The sequence below is a fragment of the Canis lupus genome, chromosome Y (assembly GCF_048164855.1).
Source record: "Canis lupus baileyi chromosome Y, mCanLup2.hap1, whole genome shotgun sequence".
Taxonomy (NCBI): Eukaryota; Metazoa; Chordata; class Mammalia; order Carnivora; family Canidae; genus Canis; species Canis lupus.
Genome location: NC_132877.1, coordinates 5093169 through 5113115, shown reverse-complemented (window position 1 = coordinate 5113115; position 19947 = coordinate 5093169). Strand labels below are relative to the sequence as shown.

General features: G+C 39.4%; 1 long non-coding RNA gene across 13 annotated transcripts in view; it reads right to left on the bottom strand.

Moving 5' to 3' along the window:
- Positions 1 to 19947, bottom strand: part of LOC140629081 (uncharacterized) — a 528858-nt gene that overhangs the window by 309614 nt on the left and 199297 nt on the right. For all 13 annotated transcript variants that reach the window (XR_012026945.1, XR_012026948.1, XR_012026947.1 and 10 more), the window contains one exon: positions 15262 to 15378. This is a non-coding gene — a long non-coding RNA (uncharacterized lncRNA). The remainder of the gene's footprint in view (positions 1 to 15261; positions 15379 to 19947) is intronic.

The following is a 19947-nucleotide window of genomic DNA, read 5'->3' as shown; positions in this document are numbered from 1 at the left end:
ATGCACTGCTGAATTTACTGTTCCTTTCTGTTTCGGGAGAGAGCTAAGTCCTCTCCTCTTACCTGGCTAGGTCACATACAAACTGCACTATGCAGCATCTATACCTCAGAGCGAACACGAGCAGGTTCTACAGAATGGTCAAAACCAATCCGAACATCCTGATCATACTTCTGGACCTACATGAAAGAATGAACTTGACACATTTTTCCAAAGAAGCCAAGAATAAAAGTAATTTTGGAATTTGGGGTTTGTGTAGTGGCCTGGTTGTAAATTTCTTTTTAAGTGATTGAATTTCATCTTGTCTGAAAACTAAAATAACAGGAAATAACTGAGAGGCCAAGGAATGAATTTATAATACGATAACTTATATAAGCTTTACATAAATGCTGTAAAGAGCATAATTTGATTTTTTTTAAGTGTGTCCAATAATATTTGAAAACCAAATAGGTGGATAGCCTGGGTGGCTTGGCGGTTTAGTGTCGCCTTCAACCCGGGGCCTGATTCTGGAGACCTGGGATCGAGTCCCACGTCGGGCTCCCTGCATGGAGCCTGCTTCTACCTCTGCCTGTGTCTCTGTCTCTCTCTTTCTGTATCTCTCATGAATAAATAAATTAAATCTTAAAAAAAAAAAAAAAGAAAACCAAATAGGTATTATGGTTTAGCAGAATGAAACTGGGATAAATCTGTCTATGATAGTAGACATCATTAATTCAAAATCTGTCCCCCAATCTGCCTTCTTAGGAAAACTGATATACTGGATGTAAAATATTCCAACAAAGACCATCATTTCCAAAAATGTAAGATGATCACTACAGTCAATCTCTTTAATTCAGTTATTTATTATATTATCTTCATTTTACCTATACTCAGGGTACCATCAGGAAAATTTCCATATTCACTTTCTTTTAGCAAATATTCTCCAAGTACACAGTATAGTATATCTCTTCCTCTGAGCTAAGAAAAGTGTATATTACAGTGAGGACAGAGATGTATAAAGTTTTAGGTTTTTTTTTTTTTTAATGAAAAATACCTATAAAGATTTCATCTCTTTTCAGGTTTTCAGACAAGCACATGCTTAAGGTATTTCTGTGCTAAGACTCTGCAATCTTTTCTATATCCCTAAAAGCCTCTAACTGAGTATCTTTATGCAACAATTTGAAGTCCACATCCATCGTCTTTGTAACTGAAGGGCATGGAGACTTTTTATCTTTGCTATCACATTCACTTCTCTTATTTTCCAACTTTAGAGCCTGTTTTCTTCATGTGGGTTTCAGCTGACTTATCTACAAAGAATTTACTCTCTAAGTTATCAATCATTTCACTGCTTGAACGGTCTCTTGAACTTTTCCAAATATCAGAACAATTCAAATCATGGTGTTGGATTAATACCGACTCTCTTGTTGTGGCCATTATGAACTTTAAATCCTTTAATTTGAAAAAAAATTACATGAATTCACATGAAGTTCACATCATTTATTTCCTGATGTATGTATGTCTGAAAACCCTACGGCAAGACTCTTTTTCAAATGCCAATTATTCATATCTTTGTCGACAGCTTTATTTTTTTAGCCACTCAGAATGATAGTTTTCTAGGACTTTGAAGGTCCTCATTCCTGAAGCTGTTCAAACACAGCTGGGTGCCCATGTAACAAGGATGTAATAGGAAGCACCAAACAGTGCTGTGAATCTAATCTAGAAAACTCCCAACTTCCCTTCCAATGCTCATATATCCTGAGGCTCTTTGAGTCAACAGATCGGTGTTTTTGCCTGATTTATATTCTGAATGCTCCTGAGGGAATTAAACTCGTCTTTTCTGGTGATCCAATAGATACAGAAATGAGACCTCAGGGAATGGCCCAACATGCTGATGAAATTTTACTGAGACAGAAATATAATCTGCATAATTAGTACATATCTATACAAGCATATTTATTTAAAGGGCTGATAATTCTTAACTGTATTAGTAGGCTTTTAGTAGGCTCTTTTAGTAGGCTCCACACCCAACTTGGGGCTTGAACTCATGACCCTGAGATCAAGAATTGCATATTCCACCAACTGAGCCAGCCAGGCACCCTTATTTTTGTTTGTTTTTAATTTTTACCTTTTTAAAAAGATTTTATTTATTTATTCACGAGAGACACAGAGATAGAGAGGCAGAGATACAGGCAGAGGGAGAAGCAGGCTCCATGCAGGGACTCGATCCTGGGTCTCCAGGATCACACCCTGGGCTGAAGGCAGTGCTAAACCACTGAGCCACCTGGGCTGCCCTTTGTTTTTTAATGATGATCCTGCTTAGACGGAAAATGTTAGATTTTAAAAAATTTTTTATTTATTTATGATAGTCACAGAGAGAGAGAGAGAGAGAGAGAGGCAGAGACACAGGCAGAGGGAGAAGCAGGCTCCATGCACTGAGAGCCCGACGTGGAATTCGATCCCGGGTCTCCCGGATCACGCCCTGGGCCAAAGGCAGGCGCTAAACCGCTGCGCCACCCAGGGATCCCAGATTTTTAAAAAATTAAGTGATTTCTATGTTCAATGTGGGGCTCAAACTCATGACCCCAAGATTGAGAATCACATGCTTTCCTAAGACAGGCACCCCAAATGCTGGATTTTTATTACTGCAAATGCAAAGGAGCCAGAGGCAAGTAGAATATGTTTACTGTCTACTTTTTGTTATTTCTTGCAATTTGTTACTGAAATAATTCAATGTTCTAAGGATTAACTTTGTTATTTCTTATGGAATAAATTGTAGCTGGCCAGGGCACTGGAAGATGAGAACATATCAATAGTCAGTACTTTGGCTTCAGAAGATGTTAAGAAAATTTATGGTTCCCACATTCCAGAATTTTCTTCCAGAAACAACTAAAAGCGATGTTTAAAACTAACTGATTTCAATAATTAAATATAAAAGTTGGATGGTTAGGATATTTAATACATTTATAACATGCATTTGATAGTGGGTGATTCTATAGTGCAGGTTTCATGTTTTTTCTTTACAAAATCCACGTAAAGGTTGTAGGCAAGTGTAGGGATGCCTGGGTGGCTCAGGGGTTGAGCATCTCCCTTCAGCTCAGGGCGTGATCGTGGAGTCCTGGGATCGAGTTCCACATCAGGCTCCCTGCAGGGAGCCTGCTTCTCCCTCTGCCTGTGTGTGTCTCTGCCTCTCTCTGTGTGTCTCTCATGAATAAATAAATAAAATCTTAAAAAAAAAAAAAAAGGTTCCAGGCAAGTCTAGAAACAAAGTTTATTCCTATAATCAATGAAAGTTGTTGAGTACCAATTTGGTGTTATGCAGTGGGGATGCAAAGACTTGAAAAAAGGAGGAGTATGCTAGACCTATATGCACATCACTGCAATCTACCAGCCATCTACCCAGGTCTATTTGCCTGCCTACCTACCTACCTACCCGGCTACCTCACTACATATGTAACAAGAGAATTACAAAGGCACAGAGGGAGGTCCCTTCTCTTTAGGGGAAGTCAGGTTAGGCTTCCTGGTCCTTAGTCAGGTTAGTGAAAAGTAGGCTTTTCCTGCAAAGGTACTTATGAACAGATATTATAGTGCCTGCAGTTAATATTATGTAATGTGGTTGTGATCATAGTCAACAAGGTATTGATTTTGCACTGCTATGTCACAATCTAGCCTAACACTTGGTATTTTATTAAAACAATTTTTTATTATCTCTCAGGATAGAGTGTGTCAGCTGGGCTCAACCAGCAGTTCTTCCTCACTGTGATATTGGCTGAAGCCACAGATATCTGAAAGAGCTTGACTGGACTGGAATATTTAAAACGGTTTAGTCATATTCCTGGCAGCCTGTCAGGGATCCTTAAAAGGCTGTCTCAGATACTCTTCCCGAGTCTCAAGGTCTCCCAGTTGTCTTGTCAGCAGGGAAGCTGGAGTTCTTACTCAGTGGCTCAGCGACTGTGGTATCACAAGGGTAAATCTTCCACACCCACCTGGGACTCAGGCATGGAGGAGCACAGCATCATGTGACCAACAGGGTCAAGGAGACAGCCCAAGGATACAAGGGCACGCACACAAGATGTGGTTCAATGGGAGTTGTGTTTGGAGACTTGTAACCAGCCTCTGATACCTGGTTTCCAAAACATTCACTTCTTTTCCATGATGCCGAAGTCTCATCTCATTCTAGCATCAGGATCAGGCTTAAATTAGAAGACTGTGTCTCCTAAATCATCTCCAGGTGCGGATGGGTTTACTTGGACGTAGCTCCTCTTGCTCTAAAGACGTGTGAACCAAAGAGATGACTGACTGGCCTCTTAGATCCAAACCTACAACCTCAACACAGAGGCCATCTTAGACTCAATGGCTACTTCTAAGTGTATGTAGGCTGTGCTAGAACAATGGCCTCATGTCGTCCACTGTTCTAGTCAGCTGAGAGGTTCTACCAGGTCCTATCTTAATCATTGCAGACATCTTAACATTGGCCTTACTATATCACTTTTGCTTTGATCTTTACCCTGAGGTCATATCCTTCTGCTACTGTGCTGGATTTGATCTTTTCCCCAGGATTTTAACTTCTCTGCATCCATTCGTCTTACTGTAGTGCCTTAAACATGCAGCCAGGAGGGACTAGATGACGTTTGAAGCAATTTGCATGAAGATGTCTTGTTGCAGTGCACCAACCTATTAGGTATATTTCCTATCTTCCAAAAATACAATTTTAACAATATTTGTGAATGCACAGCACACTCACATTTCTTCCCAGCATCTTAAAGCAGTTTCCTTGACACTTTTACAGCCTCCTTACATTTTCCTAGACCCTTGGTTTACTGTTGCATCTTGACCGGTTTGCCACGCATGGCCCTGGACAGAGACTTGAGTTTTTACTGATATGTCACAAACAAATGCTTCTCAACATCATTTTCCTTGTTTTTTTCTAAGGAATGTGGTGTAAACACTTAAGTTGTCCCTAGCCCCTGGATTTGAAGAGGGTTGGTCTGTACTCTTCTGGGGACATGGGACATGCCATTCATAGGGTGGCCCAACATGGCTGTTTTGCCTTTTCTGTAGGGGATGGATTTACCCCAGGTAGATGCTACTCTCAGGCATCTGGTTGTTCTCTGCATTCAGCTTCACACCCTGAAGGCTTTTTACTCCCAGCACAGAATCTGCTTGGTTCTCCTTCTGGCCAAGCTCAATAGCACCACTCGAGCCACTTCCACACACCTCACTGAAAATGGACAAGCGAGTGAGAACTGGAAGCTGGCCTTAGCTTTCAGTCTTCAAGGATGGGGAAGAAGATGCCCTGTAGGCTCTCTGGGTGGCCCAGCTCACTCCACAGATCTTGAACTATTTGATTTCTTTTTAATCTTCCTCTCTTCTATGTTCCCAAGATTTAGACAAGCAAGGAAAAGAAAATAAAGTCGTGTTCCTGTTCCATTTTCTCATCGTACTGTGTACTCTACCTGCCTTCTCATGTCTTCAATGGCACATGGATCTTCAGAAAGGGACTTTTTTCCTTGGAAAGTTTCTTCCACTCCACCCTGGGCCAAATTCTTTGTCTATCCTAATGGCACTCTGACAAGTTGAGGGTAATTATGGATCATTTAACAGGTTCAGATTTACCAACCTCTCCTTATAGAGATTGAAAGGAGAGAGGAATGAGAAGCTACATGGAAAGGCACCAAGCTAAGCTTTGCAGACACTTGGAAACGTCAGGTTACATAGCATGCTGGTCATAAATCCTCTCCTTTGTTTGAATGCTCCTGGTGTTAGAGACTAGGCTGGTTAGTGTTTGGTTTGTGTGTTTTCAGATTTTACTCTTGCTTATCTATCCCTCTTTTCCATTACAATTTATCTGTTGCAAAACCTGGGTTGTTTGAATCATAGTGTTTTCCAGAGTCTGAGTATTACTTATTGCCTACTGATGTGCTTAAACAAGTTGTTCCATTCTCTGCGTTCCCTGATAATCATCAGCTGAATTCAGGGGCTTAATCAAAATCAGATTTAATCCATTTGGCAAGATCATAGTTGGAATTGAATTTTTCATCAGGACATAAATAATTTCTGGCTTTGCTCTCTTTTATGCTATTAGCACTGAGTGTTCAATACCTACATCCATTAATTCATCGAGGACAAAAAATGGTGATGTTCTAGTCTGATCAATTTACTTATTCATTTATTTAACTGCAGTTACTGTAATTCTCAGCTAACATTCTGTTGCTTATATAGGAAGAGAAGATGCCTATTAGATTTTCAATGTAATCAATTGGCTAACTCTCATCTTCACAATGTGACCAACTGGTCTTATTCTTAAATGTCTTTATAAATTCATGGATTAAAGTGTATTTGGTGGGTTTTAATCCATTACAAGCTTTATCCTCTGTGAAGCTCAAACTGGCTCAGCTTTGGCCAGTGTGAGTTCTATCAAGTTGGCCACTGAGTCTTTTTGACATAACCCTACTAGATTCTGGTATATTTTTTTCCTATGATTTTTCATGATGCTCTAGTCTCATCTTCTGCATCTCCTGCCCCAGGACAAGAATCAGCCATTTCTCCAAGAAATCCAAGCTTCTGAAAACAGGAAATGATACATGAAAACCAAAGTCTGGGTCCTAGGAATGTCATTGCCACTGAATTAGTTTTTGTTTCTAAGAATTTTCAACATACTTGAAAAGTATATATGAAACTTGAGAGTTCATACTCATATTTCCAATGCAAATTTAGAAATGCAAGGTTCTTAATCTCTTCCATATCACATCTTTGTTCCACATTAAGAATCTTCACACTCATCTCCCCTCCGGTAACCCTCAGTTTATTCTCTAGAGTTAAGAGTCCGTCTCTTGGTTGGCCCCTCTCTTTTTTTTCTCTTTGCTTATTTTTTGTTTCTTAAATTCTACATATGAGTGAAATCATATGGTATTTGTCTTTCTCTGACTTATTTCACTTAGCATTACACCCTGTAGCTCCATCTACGTTGTTGCAAATGGTAAGATTTCATTTCTTTTCATGGATAAGCAATATTCCATTGTGTATATATACCACATCTTTTTCTTAAAGTTTTTTTTTAAGTTATCTGTACCCCCCCAAAAGTTATCTGTACCCCCTACACAGAGCTCAAATTCCAAATCCCAAGATCAAGAGTCACATGCTCTCTCAACTGAGCCAGCCAGGCACTCCATACCACATTTTCTTTATCCATTTCTCAACTGATAGATACTTGGTCTGCTTCCATATCTTGGTTATTGTAAATAATGCTACTGTAAACACGGGGTGCATATATCCCTCTGAATTAGTATTCTTCTATTCTTTGGGTAGATATCTAGAAGTACCATTGCAGGATCATATGGTAGTTCTATTTTTAACTTTAAAAAAAGATTTATTTATTTGAGAGAAAGAGGGAGAGAGTGCTTGAGCATGAGTTGGTGGGGGGGGGGCAGAGGGAGAAAGCCTCCAAGTAGACTCCCCACTGAGTGTGGAGCCTGACATGAGGCTTGATCTTACAACCCATAAGATTACTATCTGAGCCAAAACCAAGTGTCAGATACTCAACTGACTAAGCCACCCAGGCATCCCTATTTTTAACTTTTTGAGGAACCTCCATACTGTTTTCCAGAGTGGCTGCTGCAGTTAGCATTCATATCAACAGTGCAAGAGGGTTCCCCCTTGTCTGCATCTTCACCAACACCTGTCGTTTCCTGTGTTGCTGATTTTAGCCATTCAGACAGGTGTGAGGTGATATATCATTGTCATTTTGATTTTTATTTCCCTGATGATCAGTGAGATCAAGCATCTTTTTATGTGTCTCATGGCCATCTGTATGTCTTCTTTGAAAAAGTGTCTATTCACGTCTTCTGTGCATTTTTTAAACTGGATTATTTGTGGTTTGGGCATTGGGTTTTATAAATTCTTTATAGATTTTGGACACTAAATCTTTATCAGATATGTCATTGGCAAATATATTCTCCCATTACATAGGCTGCCTTTCAGTTTTGATTATTTCCTTCACTGTGCAGAAGCTTTTTAAAAAATTTTTTAAACTTTTTTCAGAAGTTTTTTTTTTTTTTAATGAAATCCCAATAGTTTATTTTTGCTTTTGTTTGCCTTATCTCAGGAGACATATATAGAAAAATGCTACTACAGCTGATGTCAGAGAAATGAATGCCTGTGCTCTCTTCTATGATCTATATGGTTCTGGATCTCACATTTAGGTCTTTAATCTATTTTGAGTTTGTTTTTGTTTTCTTTTCTCTTAATGACTCCAATGGGATGTCTCAGCAACAAGACATATTTGGTTGAATTTATTTTTATTACTCTCACTTCTATTTTGCCTGGAACTTTAATCTGAAATAACTGTTGGATTGTATGAAATTATTTTTTGATACTTATTAAAACAGTAAAGTTATTTTTTCAATTAACTTAATGCCACAAATTACATTAATAGATTTCCTAATATTGAATCATGCCAGTATTCCTAAAATAGATATTGTTTCATCATGGGGTATTACTTCTTAATATACTGCTAGCTTAAATGTTCACTTAAAGAGTTTGCATTAATATTTATGTAATTGATATGACCCATATATATGCCTATAATTCTCTTATTTTCTGATCTCTGTCGTATTTTAATGTCTCAGTTAATCTACCTTTATAATATCTAATCTATATAATGTGTTCCTTCTTTTTTTCTGGTCTTGGTCAGTTTCAGTAACATAGGGATTAATTTTTCTTTTAAAGCTGAATAGCATTGAAATGTCACTGTCTTTATATCATGGGCTAAGATCACCTATGAAATAACCTTTATTTGTCACTTTGTAGGTGAGTAGAGAGAGTGAGGGCATCTTTGACATCTTTTTTTTCAATATAGACCTTGACTATCAGTCTGTTTCTTAAAATTCCACCAAGAAAAAGATCATCCTCACAAACATTCTACTGTTTTCCATATATATAACCATTTTAAAAAATATTTTTTAAATATTTTCATTTATTTATTCATGAAAGACACACACAGAGAGAGAGGCAGAGACACAGGCAGAGGGAGTAAAGGGCTCCATGCAAGGAGCACAATGTGGGACTCAAACCTGGGACTCCAGGATCTCACCTGGGCCAAAGGCAGGTGCTCAACCACTGAGCCACTCAGGCATCCCTATATGCCGTTTTTATATTCTTACTTATCCATTACATTTTATTCTCTCTTTCTCCTTCAATCCTTCTTTTTCTCTCTTCTCTCTTTTCTTCACTTAGACTAGTATATGCAGTATTTTCTCTATAGGCCTGTGGTGTGCACCAGGCCTTCAGAAGTTAGACCCTACAAGTAACTATCAGTTGTTTCTAGACCACAAGGCCGGTTCTAAGACAGTAAATGTAAATCTTGTCTCCATCTGCAACCTTCTACTAATCCTTGGCTTATCTTAAATTGCTCCAAGAAACTCACAGGAACCAATATGAAACATTCATTAAAGCTAATATGGCCATCTCATCATGGAATAAGACAGTAAGAAACAAGCTCTCAAACCCAATGATGAGAACCAAGAAAAACAAACACTGAGCCCTCTGCAGAACGAAGGCTGTTGCAGTGAGCATTTTTTGTTTGTTGTCTGACGGATTTATTGAGACCTGACTCTGCTCTCAGAGCTCCCACACACATGGATTTGGAGTGGGTGCCAAGATGCCACCAAGCCAGCACCAGACAGTGTCCAGTCATCCACCCACATTCCAAATACAGCCCTGGATCATGAGAGTACCCAGCACAGGGACAGGTAGTGACATTATTCCTTGGGTCCATTTGCTCTTCCTCTTTCCTCTGTACCTAAATAAGTAAGTCTCTGCAACGAGTAGATTCTTAAAATACTTTATCCAGCTCACATAAAGGTCTTGAGAAGGCTAGATTTGTGTAAACTGGTCCTATTTCTGATTAGATATCCTTCCTACATCTTTGGAACTAGACTCAGGACTTGTTCTCTGGTGAGATGCTTCCAGCTTGGGCCACGTGAAGCCATACTGAGCCAAATCAAATACTGTGATCACAGGGAAACTTCATAACCTCCAAGCTCTCAAAATTAGGCCAAAATGTTTCTCACCTAAAGTGACTTTAGTTCCAGAACAGGTGGACAGTGGATAAGCCTTCGGAGTCATCTGAATCCATCCCCATAATCTCCCACTCCCTGCTTCCTGTTTTGGCTTCATGTGTTCTGTTCGCCATGCCTGTGACCTTATCTCTTAAGAGCACTAGGGTCAAATGGAACAACGATAGTATGGGCAGATTTAAGTTGTATACATTGCCAGTTTGTTCCAAGAAACTACACAGTATTTATTCATATATCTCACCTATTTTCCTATCTTCCAACTATTCTTTTTGTTGTTAGCTATATTAATTTCTCCTTTCTTCTATTTTTAGGGTTGCCTAGTTAAATTATTGTAAGGCTTGTTTGAAATGGAAATATTAGATACTTTGAATTTTCTTCTAAGAACATTCTGAACTGGACTGTCTGCCTGTAATGGGCGGAGGTGGCTCACATTGATTTATTACTTCTCAGGAATTCAGGGAGCCTGGTGTTCAATGCTGTCATTATTAAAAATTATATAAAACAAAATAATACATTATATAAAACAAAAGTGTATTAAAACCATAGTAATACTTGCCCAAACCTACAATTCTCTTATTGTCTTATTTTTTCATTACATATTATCTCTGTCTTTGAGGTTATTGATGTCGAAGGCAGTTATGTTAGATAGTGGTGGCTCCCGCTGACCTCTCTTCATTTCTGTGTGCAGTGACTACACTGGTAGCTTGGAATTGGCCATGGTGGGAGTATTTATACCACGGAAGTCAGCAAGGGCTACAAACTGGGACTTAAACTGATTATTTTGTTGATTTTCTCTGGGCTTAAGAAAATGTTGCAGAAAATTATAATAGTGCAGATTAACTATAAAACAGTGTTGACTCTAAAGCCATTACACTGTGAACAGTATGCACGTGTGCACGTACATGTGTGCACACACACCTCCAAACACACATAGGGAGGAATTATCTCCCAGTATTCAAGGACTATTGCCTACTCAATTCGGCAAATACATTACTCAGTTAATGATGCACAAGTTCTGATGTTCTCACTGTTTTATCTCTGTCTTACTTATTAATATAACCAGCTACACAAATAATACTCATGCTGGATTTATACTAGGGGAACCAGTTGTTAAATGCTTCTCAGCTAACCACTGATCATCTACAATGCATTTTTGTTTCATAGTTTGCCCACTAGCATTAGTTTCTAAATAATCTGTAATTATATTTTAAATGTCCTCTTTAACTCTTATTATTTAAAGAGTGCTGTTTTCAAAAGAACATGCCACTTCAGACTTTATTATATTTTTTATTAGGTTCTAATTTTTTGTTCCCTATGTCATAAAATCTGATATCTTTTACTACCCCTTTTGATTTTGGAGGGTGGTGTTTCACTGTGGCCAAACATAAAGCCAAATTTTACAAATGTTTTGTGGGTCTTAAAACAGAAGGCATAGTCTACCTAACTTGGCAGTGGATACATACATATTAAATAAATAGATATATATGTTGAATCCTGACAATTACTTTACTTGGTTCTTCCATAAACTTTTCCAATATTGTTTATGTGATCTCTGAGATCTGAGCAGTCACCGTGAGGAGCCTCCCTTTCTCCTTGTATGTATTTCCAATAGTTTTTACCCATGATGATTAAGTACATTCATAGCTAGGGACACCTGGGTGGCTCAGTTTGTTAAGGGTCTGATTCTGGATCTCAGTTCAGGTCTTAATCCCGGGTTATGAGTTTTAAGCCTCGTCCTGGGCTCCATGCTGGGCATGGAGGAAAGAAAGAAAGAAAAGAAAGGAAAGAAGAAGGAAAAGAAAAGATGAAAAGAAAAGAAAAGAAAAGAAAAGAAAAGAAAGAAAAAAGAAAAGAAAAGAAAAGAAAAGAAAAGAAAGAAAAAAGAAAAGAAAGAGGAAGGAAGAAGGAAGGAAGGAAGGAAGGAAGGAAGGAAAGAAAGAAAAGAGAGAGAGAGGGAGAGAGAGGGAGGAAGAAAGAAAGAGAAAGAAAGAAAGCACCCACATTCATAGCTGTTGATACTTTTTCTAGTAGTGTTCACTGCTTTGGCTTTTATCTATATTTTTCTTTATTCCCCTTAATATTAACTTTTCCTCCCTAATATACATTGCATCCTTTTTCAATAAAAATGTTTGGATCAAATTGTTTCAAGTATGTCTCTGGGAGACAATTTATCACTTGATTTTAGTGTCTTTTTATATTCGTAGAGATCCTATTCACATTTACTGTCAAGATTAAACTGTCATTTTGTATGTTGTGTTACGTGAAGTTTGGTATCTCTCTGTGCCTTTCTATTTGTGTTTCTTTCGTAATATGGGAAACATGCAGTGAGTTTCTTAGCAGCGTAAATTTAGGACAGTTCTCTGGCTCTCTGAAAGGGGTCAGGCACATTGTTTTCTCAAGTGTAGGACGGCCTGATCACATCTACCCAACGGAGTTGCGGGAGGCTGAGTTCTGTATCTCTCTCTCTATCTGACCTCCAGTCAGTCTCTCAAGCACATATGGAGTGTGGATAGGTCTGATCTCACTAATGTCATTACCTCATTCTTCTCCTTGTGGAATGAGTGACATTTCCTACCCTATTGTGGGCATGTCACTCCCACATAAGACAAGCCCTGCCATGGTAATAGAAGGAAGGTCAAGGGAATGCTGGCCAAGCCAGTCATTTAGTGGAGCTGAGCTTTCTTTTCTCCAGCAGAGCCTCCTCTTCTGCTATTGTCCCCAGAAAAGACAATTGTTGATGATTTTATGGCTGCTAAAAAGTATCTCATCATAGATGTCATACAAAAGTCAAATGTCTTATAAGGATTAAATCATATCTGATATATTTCCATGTTTTTACCTCCAGAATAACCTGTTTTACTTGGGGCCTCATCACCACAATGCAATAACCCATATGGATTGTATTAAACAACCAGGCTGCATCAAGAGTGCAGACTGAGTTTCAATGCACGTGCAATATATTTCCAATTTGCTGCTTGCTACCTTCGTAAACATCTATTAGAGTTAAGATTGTTTCCTTAAAAACTAAGGAACTTGATCTAAAACTGAGTTAAATTCAATCTAAGCTTTTAAATGATAGAAATAAATCATTGAAAAAGAAGAAAAAGCTTATATATGGTAAGCAAATACTATTATCTTTCCCTTTTTTATTCTAAACATACATATTTTTTTCCTCCTTTGTGAGATAGAGATGTACATATATGTGTGTGTACATGGGATTACATGTAGGCATACTTATGTACCTAATCTATTCTGAGACCTTAGTGAGTGGGCAACTTTACAAGTTCCTGGGAACAGTAACCCAAAAAGCTATCCTCAGGTTACATAGAGTAGCAGAAAACCAAACACACAAAGACAACCCCGCCAACATACCAAGCATAGTATGAGTAGTCAGGACAGGATAGACTATGATATTGTAACCAACAAGCTCCCGTTTCAGTGACTCAGTGAAACCAAGACATATCTATTGCTCCCTTCATGTGCACGCAGCACTCACCCAGTTAACACATTGGCCTCCGATCGTTCCCAAAGCAGACGAAACAAGAGCTAAAGCATTCTGTGGGATGTTGTCCCAGAGCAGTCTAGGAAGTGGCTTCCACCCATTCTTCCCATTCCATTTGTCAGGACTTTGGTATATCTCAAGCCTAACTGCAAAGGGAGGATGGAGAGTCGTGTGCTGGAATCAGAACCGCTGTGGTGGACAGAGCCATTAGCATCTTTCAGGACACAGGTGGTGGCCTAGGCCATGGTAGAAGTAAGGGTAGGCCTCTCTACAAAGGTGGGCCATTGCAGAATGGGGAGGATGGCTGAGCCGAATGCTAACATTATTACGGATGTTCAAAAATCAAATACACAAGAAAAGACGAATTTCCATAATATATGACATAGTATACACACACACACACACACACACACACACACACACACATTCTCCTGAAGCTCTGAAAAAGATGGAAGCTTCCCTCTGAGGTCAGCAAGTTGTGTTCCAATCACCAAGATCTAACAGATACAGGAGTAAGTAGTTGAGCTAAACTGAAACAATCGTATTCTTTCTTCTTCTGATGAGACATGCATGGAGGCACACGAAGGGCAAAGACATCAGAGCTATATTTTCTTTCTAATACACTCTTATGTAATTTTTTGTCATTATTACCTAGGGCTATTTAATGATTTGGGTTTTTATTTAAGAAACAAATGAATACAGGGCTGGCGTGGGTAGCTAAGCTAGTTGAGCATCTGACTCTTGATTTCGGCTCAGGTCATGATCTCAGGGTCGTGATATTGAGCCTCGTGTTGGGCTCTGCACTGGGTGTGGAGCCTGCTTAAGATTCTCTCTCTCCCTCTCCTCCTGCTCCTTTACCCCTTGCTCCTGCATGCTCTTTTTCTTTCTCTAAAACAACAACCATAACAACAACAAAACAAGTGAATCCATTAACACTTGATGAAACTGGATTTTTAAAAAACATTTTACATGTGACAACCAAATATATAATTTGAACCTAAAACTATAGTCACAATCCCTTGATGTTGGTCATTCTCAGGAAAATAAATTCAGTCTTGATAAAGTAAGATAATGAGATGGTAAAATGTCCAAGATTTAAAATGTAAAAAACTATACAGACAGTAAAAAGAGAAGTGGTCGCCAGGGATTAGGGGACGGCAGGAAGGGATGAACAGATGGTTTACAGGGGTTTTGGGCATAGAAATTATGCTAGTGTATGTTACTATAATGGTACATATATGACATATGTTTGGTAAAACCCATAAAACTGAACAACTAAAAAAGTGAACCCTTATATAAACTAGGGAGTTTAGTTAACAAAGATGTATTAACATTTGTTCATTGATTATAACAAACAGACCACACTAATATGTCAGCAACAGAGGACACTGACTGGAGAAGGAAAGCAGAGGATATACGAACTCCGTACTTTCTGCTCAAGTTTTCAGTAAACCTAAAACTGCTAAGAAATCAAGTCTATTAATAATTTTTAAAACAATTCCATCCATAGAACACAGAAAGTGAAATGTTTCTAATGGTAGAAAATTTAAGTCGTGCCTTAATCAGTAAGTTGCTGAGGGAATTAATGGCACAGTATGTTGCAGTATGTAATATACAATTTTGCCCTGAACAATCAGAAACTTCAAAAAAGTAGTTTTCCGAAGCATGAACACAAAGCGGGTGTTATACATGGTTTGCAGAAAAACCTACCTGAAGTGCTCCTAAGATGATTTAGAAGGGCTTCCTGTCCTCACTTGCTGCCTAGATTCCTCCTCATGCTTCAATTCTTTTGTGTAAAGAAGGCATCGTCCATAACCCAGTCTTGATCTGCAAAGAGCACATGAATTGCAAATAACTTAGACTTAATAAATTTATTAGAGGGCTTTGTTCTATGGCAGGGGAAAAATCAAGCCACTGTGACCTCAATTTGAGGGCCACACAAAGCATGGGCGGCACAATCCCCAACTCTGCTCTCGTGGCGAATCCCTGCATTTGATAGGGAGTGCTCACAATAGTCTGTATGGAGATGCATTTACTTCCCACCCCCCATCCCAAGCCTGAGAACATTGCGGAGCTGGCGGAGCGGTCTCTAAGGCTGGTGTGCCAGCCCCGAGCATCCTAATTCCACCCTCGGCGGCTGATAACTGAGCAGCCTGGGCTCCAGCTCCCATGCTTTCCAAGAGGCACCAAAATGCTCCTTCAAGCCCATTAACTTTGAATGTGGTCCCCACCAACAAGGCTGCCCATTGTTAACCACAGCTGAATTCCGTGAAATGCTGGTTTTGAATGTTTTGAGTAAAAATTCTTCCCAAGCTGTGAAAAGTTGGCAAGAGTCTGATTAATGGGACTGGAACTGAAACAATGCACCGTGTGGCTAAGTAATCGGGGAAGCTTGGAAAATGAAGAAGAACTTGAAATACAAGACGTTAGCCAAGGCCAATGACGCCAACCAAACCAAACAAAATAATGTTATCATCTGGGAAAAGAAATACACAGATTGGTTGCAAAGTGCTCTGGGCTGATTTAAAGATCAAACAGCCGTGTCCTCATAGAAGAACCAAAAAAATAAAACAAAAAACAAAAAATAAAACAAAACAAACGAAACAAACAAAACAAAACCCCAAAAAACTAAACAAAACAAAAACTCCAAAAAATAGTCATCATTCTGAGAATGTGAGCAGTTGGATTACTGGTTCATCATAATTAGGAACAGGATTCTTGGTTCTACCTGAGTGAAGCCTGCAGCAGCTGTGTGTACACCTCCTCCAAAAGGCATATTCCCTAAAGGGATTTAGTGGATTTGCCTTAGCCTTTTCAGAGTGGCCCCAATCTGTTCTGTCCTTTGTGTTATATCTCTGAGACTCCTGGAATCTTTTCCAATCATTTATCGTCAAAGCTCTCCAAAACCTATTCTCAACTGAACTCTCTACCTCTGATGTCATTGGGAAAAAGGAAGCCACCAGCCTAGGACTCATGTGCCTATTTTAAGAATCTAATGTAATAGATACAGAAAATTTTCTGTATCCAGACTCTATTCTACATCCAAGAAATATTTCTTGATTCTAGAAAATAGGTACCAGGACAAGGTGGCTCTCAAAACTTCTCCCCATCACATGCCCTCTCTGCGTCTCTGAGTCACTTTTAGCATCCCCAAGCCCCAGGAGTCAACAGTAGTTCCTGCCTTATGGGCTTGTTCTGACAACTGAACTCTCTACCATACGTGAGATGCTTAACACAGAGATATGTGACACTGTGCATTCCTCCATAAGCTCTCTATAGAAGTCAACTGTAATGAGCACTGCTGATATTAACACTGTCATATAAGAAAGTAAGATGAGTGCAGCAGTCATTTCCTCATTTGTGTCTTTCACCCATTAATACCCCATACCCATACACATTAAAAACCATGGATATCCCCGGAAATATTCTCTCACTTTCTCCACCTGATACAATATACCCATAAAGTCATGATAACTAAATACCACACATAGCATAGTCACTACTTACTGGATGTCTGTTGTGAATCATGGGTTACACATTTAAAAAAATCATTCCTGAAAAATGAAAATATAAATGCAATGCAACTCATCCATCCAGTAAATATTTATTGAGCCCTCCACATATTATCTTGGTGATCTGCTAGTGATCAAAACCAATTAATTTGTTCTTAGTGAGAACTGATTTTAGTGTGAAGAGAGAAAAATGTCTACGGTATGTCAAGGGGTTGATAATTTATATGAAGAACAGATCAGGGGAAGAGCTAGAGGCTGCTGGGAGTGTCAAGGCATAACGACCTTGTGTGGTCAGGGAGAAAACGTGGAAGGAGGAGGGGCATGGGGTCAGGTATAAATCAGCACTCGCTTTTTCTCTATATGTTTTCAGAATGCTTGACTTGACGCATGCAGCATTATGCTCTGATCAAAACTAATAGAGGGACAAAAGAAAATTAGATTTCTCCACTGTCATAAAATACATAATAAAATGTGTTTAAATAATATGGGCAGCCCGTGTGGCTTAGCGGTTTAGCACCGCCTTCAGTCCAGGACATGATCCTGGAGACCCGGGATGGAGTCCCATGTTGGGCTCCCTGCATGGAGCCTGCTTCTCCCCTCTGCCTGTGTCCCTGCCTCTTTCTCCTCTCTTTCTCTCTCTCTCTCTGTCTCTCATGAATAAATAAATAAAATCTTTTAAAAAATAATATTAGTTGTAAGGACTGCCCCTGTATTAGTCTGCTCCACAGGTCACATATTTTGGACTCTCCTTGGCTCCATGGAACAATGAGCATGTCTCTAAGACTTGATTTTGTATCCCTGAGGTCTGTCCCATGGTGGATATAGTGAAGGGTTAATAATGGAAAATAGAGCAGGTGTGTATTCTTTCTCCTTGAGCCCATCAAAGAAAGTTGATGCCATCTCCCCAACATGCTGAACCCTCACTCCTCTCATTCCCACTGTTTGGGACCAGTCAGTAGGAGGCTGTTGCCCAAATGAGAGATGGTAGCTTTGGAACCAGAGCATAACACCAGAGGCAGTCTTGCTTAGGCAGTAGAGCAGATGTATGATACAAATATTTAGGAAAAATAAGGCTAAGTGGAGGCTCAGTTTTTCTCATCCTCCTCTTTCATCCTTTTACTTTTCTTTCACCATAAAAGAGAAGACACAAACTCCATGCCAAATTAGAAAGACCCTTGGAAGGATACAGAGCATGAGGTGCCCATTCTGTTCACAAGAAAGGCTGCTGCCTCCTGCCTCCCTCAGACCAAGGCAAGGGGAACAGATGACAGAGTCCTGAAGTGAACTCAGGAATCCTATGCCAGAGGGAACACATGCTCACATCTTGGGGGCCAAGGGCAAGGATTTGTAGGTCACTCAGATCTGTCTGGTATGGCCCAGAAGCATAGGAGAAGAAATGGCATATGGCAGCAAAGACAAGGTGTCCCATGGACCCTGAGAGACAGGGTAAGAAGAACAGCTAAAATTCCAATTTCCCCATATGATGTGGATTTCAGCTGAGACAGAGCTGGGATGAATAGTGAGACATTGCCCGTGTCAGGTGGGACAGAATGTCCTATTGCATTTCAGCAAGGGGCCAACCAACAGCTGGGAATTGAGGGCAGCAGAGGGGCAAGCCAATGACTGGAAGTGATGCCATGCTCCAGTGCAATGATTATAAATAGCCTAGGATTTCAGATGTCATCTCATTGAAGAGGAGAAAGCAAGCTGTAAATGATTTAATTGACCCAAAGTGAACGGGTTTACCTAGAATTTTGCTATAGCCTAATTGCCTGCCACCTGGCAAAATGAGGACTCAAATTTAGCCTATGCAGAGTTATTAAAAAAAAAAAACAAACAGAAAAATATTTTTATACAGCTAAGTATTTGATTTAAAGTACCTGACCCACTCACTCTTTTAAGGACTTGGTACTATCACTGATACCAGTGGTAATAATGTATCAGTATTAAAAAGCACAGGGAAACTAGAGAAATATTTGAGGCCTGGTTTTGGTTAAAAGTAACAAACTAGGAGTGCACTGAGCAGGCAAAGCACTTACTTAATTTGCAAAAGCATTCACAAATTACCAAACAGGGCTTCCAGGAAGGGAAAGTCATTTGTAACAAGCTACGTGCTCTTGCCCTCAGGTTGACTTTACCTGGCATCATTTTCCATAACTTGCAATTCTGTTTACTTGGAAAGGAGCCGGGGAACAACTACTAAGGGATGTGGAGGGGGTTCCTGTAAAAGAGCCTTTAGAAAGCTTCTCCTCCTACTCTCTCATGATGTATATTTGTTCTTTAACCACACAATGTCAAGGGTTTCTTTGACCGGAGTTGACTTTTTTCTCTTTCAATTTCTTTTTCAATCTGTTTTTTCCCCCCCTTCTTTCCCTATATAGAACCAGAAAGACTTAGTCTAGTGTAGCTTTCTTGCCTCTATATCAGGGCTTAGCAAACAGCTTATGGACCGATTCAGCCCCTTGCCTACTTTTGTAAATAAAGTTTTATTAGAACATAGCCTTGCTCATTTATTTGCATATTGTCTATGCCTGCTTTCACACTACAACAGCACACCTCAGTGACTGCACCAGTGACCATGGAATGTTCGCAAAGCTGGAAATATTTATTCAGTGGCCTTTTACAGAAAAAGTTTACCAACTTCTACTCTATACTGCAGTATGGACTGATCTATATTGAAGGACATTCTATAAAATACCTGAGCAGTACCCCCTTGAAACTGACGAGGACATCTAAAATAGGGGAAGTCTGAAAAACTGTCCCCGACTAGAGGACTAGAAGGAGCCATGGCATCTAAAGGCAAGGTGTTACCAGTGAGAATGGCTAAAATTAACAAGACAGGAAACAGCAAATGTTGGAGAGGATGTGGAGAAAGAGGAACCTT